The sequence below is a fragment of the Polypterus senegalus genome, chromosome 17 (assembly GCF_016835505.1).
Source record: "Polypterus senegalus isolate Bchr_013 chromosome 17, ASM1683550v1, whole genome shotgun sequence".
Classification (NCBI taxonomy): domain Eukaryota; kingdom Metazoa; phylum Chordata; class Cladistia; order Polypteriformes; family Polypteridae; genus Polypterus; species Polypterus senegalus.
This window is the reverse complement of record NC_053170.1, coordinates 78,164,723-78,170,722: the sequence shown is the minus strand read 5'-3', so window position 1 is coordinate 78,170,722 and position 6,000 is coordinate 78,164,723. Positions and strand designations below refer to the sequence as shown.

General features: G+C 45.3%; 1 protein-coding gene across 1 annotated transcript in view; it reads left to right on the top strand.

Moving 5' to 3' along the window:
* The first annotated feature begins 537 nt into the window (after positions 1–537).
* The window catches only part of ndufs5 (NADH:ubiquinone oxidoreductase subunit S5), a 42,112-nt gene continuing 36,649 nt past the window's right edge, over positions 538–6,000 (top strand). The window contains exon 1 of the mRNA XM_039739638.1: positions 538–635. The gene's annotated coding sequence lies outside the window, so the exon portion shown is untranslated. The remainder of the gene's footprint in view (positions 636–6,000) is intronic.

The following is a 6,000-nucleotide window of genomic DNA, read 5'->3' as shown; positions in this document are numbered from 1 at the left end:
ATAAAAGTTCTCTCAGTTGACCCTTGCCTCTTTTGTATTGAGGGACTTTGTCAAATGATGTAAGCCTTTAAGACACTGAAAGTCAACCTTTTTCGAGTTGCGGTGCAATAAGTCCAAAAATTTTCTTTCAAAGGATAAATCTTAAATTGAATTAATGTGAACGTTGAGATTGTTTTTCAGCACATATGAGATTGATGCGAGGATCAATTTTCGAAAGACAGACGCGCATTTCCTTGTCAATCATTTGAAGTCTGTCGTGTTTCTTAGACTTCATTTCCGTAAGTGTTCCGTTATCTGTTTTTCCAACATAAAATATATTTTTTTTAAAAAAATATCTTTTTAATCAACCAAAAGTTCAAAAACACCAGCAATTTTAAATATTTTACAAAAGTTTTCGTGGCGCCCCTAGAAAATTCCAGCACCGGTTGCCCGACAATGGTTTAAGAGAAGACGTTGACCGCTCCAAGATGGCGACTCTGCAGACGTGTTTGGCCGAAACGGATGCGGTATCTTTGTTTGGATTTCTCTGTATTTCCGTCGTAAATAAAATAGCGAGTTTGCGACAGATCGATTGCCGTAAAAGGTGACTTAAGTAGAAGGGCAAAGAGACGATCGAAGAAGCCAAAGCCATCAAGGTAATATCATGGTATAGTAAATTTCCCTGTAAGTTCGTTATCAGCTTAGAGTATTAAGATAATCGAAAGACGAAATGTTTAATGTTGTGATAACCATTGCGTTTCATGAAACGGATTGATACAGTCTTATTGCCAGGATCACTGTTAGATTTCTGTGTAAAATGTGCGCTTTTACTACGGATTCTCAACGATTTTCCTTACAGATTTAAGACTTATAGTTTTGTATCCAGAAATGAAGCAGTGTACCGACATAACCGGTAGTGAGACTGCATTAAATTAGGCTGAGTTTCACAGATATGACATATGTACTCACACACGTACGTCATGTTTAGTGTTAGTACTAATAAACATTCGTTTCGATTTAAAAGCTAATCAAATGACACAGGTTTAGCGTTTGCATATTCGGATGTAGTAATGAAATACGCAGTTTATCCCGTCCAGCCAACTGGTAGAATCGTTGAGATTTGTTCTTCGAAACACACAAAGTAAATTTTATTTTGACAGTTACAAATTGAGCACCAAAGGTTCATCGCCAGTACAGACAAGTCAAATAGATACCGTCTGAAACTTGCCTTGGTTTTCAGTGTCTAAAATCCTGTACGTGTAATAGGGACGCATTCAATGTTTCCCAAGTGATCCTGAACTGTAAACCAGTTTGAAAATAGATGGATACTTTAACGGACCAGTACCAGTGATATTTGCGTAGCGAGAACTAGAACTAAAAACATTGTTTTTTGTTTTGCACGCACGAGGAATTAAGTCAAACAGTGAAACTAAAACTAAATACAAATTAATATGTCAATCAGTCAAGTCATTATCCAACCTGCTATATCCTAACACAGGGTCAAGGGGGTCTGCTGGAGCCAATCCCAACCAACACAGGGCGCAAGGCAGGAACAAATCCTGGGCAGAAAACAAACCCCGGGCAGGGCGCCAGCCCACTGCACAGATAAAAAATGAGTTTTGTTAATTATGAACAATGCAGCATAACTATTATATGTTGTTCATTTTTTATTTATCCTCACCAAACATTACATATCTACATGTTAATTGAATATGGGTAATATGTTCATAATAATTTTGATTAAAATCACTGTCAAAATATATTAATGAACAAATGGAGACACATTGGTCATTAGGAAATATCATAAAGCTTATGTCCTGTCATTTAGAACAGAATGCATTGTTAACATCATGCACTCTCTACTGACACAATGTCATGAAAAAAAGAAACGGCACAGTTCATGCAAATTTATAGCCTAACTATGAAGGTTCAAACTGTCCTGCTGCATGTTTGGAAGGCACTGATTGGCTGAAACTGTTCATAGTGATCAGAAATGAAATGACACATTTAAGCATGCTGGGCAGTAATTTATGTTATGTTTTTCTACAAAACAAATTCAGTACGACATCAGGGTCTCCAAACACTCACATATGAAGCTTATTACGTTTTACAGTGAAACTCTTTAAATACACAATATAATTAGAGGTTTGTGCCCCTGGCCAACTACAGTGGCCTAACTTTTCCTCAATAGCTCAATTCACTCGCTATTGGTCCAAGGTGGATTTTTTTGTTAAATGGAGGAATAGAAAAAAAAACTTTTCACAAGAGGAGGATCAATGATGTGAGCCTCTTGTGTTTTTACTGAGAGACAGCTGCAATACAACAACAACATTTATTTATTTATATAACACATTTTCATACAAAAGTAGCTCAAAGTGCTTTACATAATGAAGAATAGAAAAATAAGGGACACAGTAAGAAAATAAAACAAGTCAACCTTAATTAACATAGAATAAGAGTAAGGTCCAATGGCCAGGGGGGACAGAAAAAACAAAAAAAAAAAGACACTCATTTGATGATCTAAGATTACGATTTGGAATATAGGGTGTCAGACATTCCGATATGTAACATGGAGCGAGATTATTTAAGGCTTTGTAAACTATAAGAAGAATTTTAAAGTCAATTCTGAAAGACACAGGTAACCAGTGTAGCGACACCAAAACAGGAGAAATGTGTTTGGATTTTCTTTTCCTAGTTAGGATTCTAGCAGCTGCATTCTGCACTCATTGCAAATGATTTATGTCTTTTTTGGGTAGTCCTGAGAGCAGTGCGTTGCGGTAATCTAATCGACTAAAAACAAAAGCGTGAATTAATTTCTCAGCATCTTTCAATGATATAAGAGGTAATTTTGGTGATAATTAAGTCTAACGTATGACCTGCTTTATGTGTAGGCTGATTAACGAGCCGTCTCAAATCAAGAGTCTAGGAGGTTCATAAATTCTTTTACTTTTAGGTCACACTGATTATCGATATGAAAATTAAAGTCGCCTACAATTAAGAGTGTGTCATAATTCGTAATTAAAATTAACATTAGGTCTGAGAATTCCTCAATGAAAAACGAGTTAAATTTAGGAGGTCTATACACGGATAAAACTAGAACATGAGAAACTCCATGAATAACAACGGCGAGATACACAAAGGACTTAAATTTACCAAAATTAACATCTTTGCACTTTAACCGGCTGGAGTAAATGTTAGCCAAGCCTCCGCCCTTCTTTCCCTGGTGGTCTGCACAAGTAAAACTGTAATCCGGAGGCGCAGATTCGATTAAAACAGCTGCACCATCTGAGCTGAGCCACGTTTCACTTAGTGCAATAAAATCAATGTTTCTATCACTAATAAGATCATTGATAGAAAAAATGTCTTTTTAGTTAAAGCTGTAACATTTAATAGCACCATATTTAATGATTCGGGGGGGCAGAGCTGAATTCTATGCGCGTTATTAGTTATCCATCCATCCATCCTCTTCCGCTTATCCGAGGTCGGGTCGCGGGGGCAGCAGCTTAAGCAGAGAGGCCCAGACTTCCCTCTCCCGGCCACTTCTTCCAGCTCTTCGGGAGAATCCCAAAGGCGTTCCCAGGCCAGCTGGGAGACATAGTCCCTCCAGCGTGTCCTGGGTCTTCCCCGGGGCCTCCTCCCGTTTGGACGTGCCCGGAACACCTCACCAGGGAGGCGTCCAGGAGGCATCCTGATCAGATGCCGAGCCACCTCATCTGACTCCTCTCGATGCAGAGGAGCAGCGGCTCTACTCTGAGCCCCTCCCGGATGACTGAGCTTCTCACCCTATCTTTAAGGGAAAGCCCAGACACCCTGCGGAGGAAACTCATTTCAGCGCTTGTATTCAGGATCTCGTTCTTTCGGTCACTACCCATAGCTCATGACCATAGGTGAGGGTAGGAGCGTAGATCGACTGGTAAATTGAGAGCTTTGCCTTACGGCTCAGCTCCTTTTTCACCACGACAGACCGATGCAGAGCCGCATCACTGCGGATGCCGCGCCGATCCGCCTGTCGATCTCACGCTCCATTCTTCCCTCACTCGTGAACAAGACCCGAGATACTTGAACTCCTCCACTTGGGGCAGGATCTCTCCCCCCAACCCTGAGAGGGCACTCCACCCTTTTCCGGCTGAGGACCATGCTCTCGGATTTGGAGGTGCTGATTCTCATCCCAGCCGCTTCACACTCAGCTGCGAACCGATCCAGAGAGAGCTGAAGATCACGGCCTGATGAAGCAAACAGGACAACATCATCTGCCAAAAGCAGTGACCCAATCCTGAGTCCACCAAACCGGACCCCTTCAACACCCTGGCTGCGCCTAGAAATTCTGTCCATAAAAGTTATGAACAGAATCGGTGACAAAGGGCAGCCCTGGCGGAGTCCAACTCTCACTGGAAGCGGGCTCGACTTACTGCGGCAATGCGGACCAAGCTCTGACACGGTTGTACAGAGACCGAACAGCTCTTATCAGGGGTCCGGTACCCCATACTCCCGAGCACCCCCACAGGATTCCCGAGGGACACGGTCAATGCCTTTTCCAAGTCCACAAAACACATGTAGACCGGTGGGCAAACTCCCATGCACCCTCCAGGACTCTGCTAAGGGTGAAGAGCTGGTCCACTGTTCCGCGACCAGGACTAAAACCACACTGTTCCTCCTGAATCCGAGGTTCACTATCCACGGACCCTCCTCTCCAGAACCCCGAATAGACTTTTCCAGGGAGGCTGAGGAGTGTGATCCCTCTATAGTTGGAACACACCCTCCGGTCCCCCTTTTTAAAGAGGGGGACCACCACCCCGGTCTGCCAATCCAGAGGCACTGTCCCGATTTCCATGCGATGTTGCAGAGACGTGTCAACCAAGACAGTCCTACAACATCCAGAGCCTTAAGGAACTCGGGCGATCTCATCCACCCCGGGGCCCTGCCACCAAGGAGTTTTTTGACCACCTCGGTGACTTCAGTCCCAGAGATGGGAGAGCCCACCTCAGAGTCCCCAGGCTCTGCTTCCTCGTTGGAAGGCATGTTCGTGGGATTGAGGAGGTCTTCAAAGTAGTACTCCCACCGACCCACAACGTCCAGTCAGGTCAGCAGCGCCATCCCCACCATATACGGTGTTGACACTGCACTGCTTCCCCTCCTGAGGCGCCGGACGGTGGACCAGAATCTCCTCGAAGCCGTCCGAAAGTCGTTCTCCATGGCCTCTCCAAACTCCTCCCATGCCCGAGTTTTGCCTCAGCAACAACCGGCCGCTTCCGCTTGGCCTGCCGGTACCTATCAGCTGCCTCCAGAGACCCACAGGACAAAAAGTCCTATAGGACTCCTTCTTCAGCTTGACGGCATCCCTCACGCGGTGTCCACCAACGGGTTCGGGATTGCCGCCACGACAGGCACCGACCACCTTGCGGCCACAGCTCCGGTCAGCCGCCTCAACAATAGAGGCACGGAACATGGCCCATTCGGACTCAATGTCCCCCCCTCCCTCGGGGCGTGGTTGAAGTTCTGCGGAGGTGGGAGTTGAAGCTACTTCTGACAGGGGACTCTGCCAGCCGTTCCCAGCAGACCCTCACAACACGCTTGGGCCTACCAGGTCTGACCGGCATCTTCCCCACCATCGGCCAACTCACCACCAGGTGGTGATCAGTTGACAGCTCGCCCCTCTCTTCACCCGAGTGTCCAAGACATATGGCGCAAGTCCGGCGACCACCACAAAGTCGATCATCGACCTGAGGCCTAGGGTGTCGTGGTGCCAAGTGCACATATGAACACCCTTATGCTTGAACATGGTGTTCGTTATGGACAATCCGTGACGAGCACAGAAGTCCAATAACAAAACACCGCTCGGGTTCAGATCGGGGGGGCCATTCCTCCCAATCACGCCCTTCCAGGTCTCACTGTCATTGCCCACGTGAGCATTGAAGTCTCCCAGCAAAACGAGGGAATCCCCAGAAGGTATGCCCTCTAGCAACCCCTCAGAGACTCCAAAAAGGGTGGATACTCCAAACTGCTGTTCGGTGCATATGCACA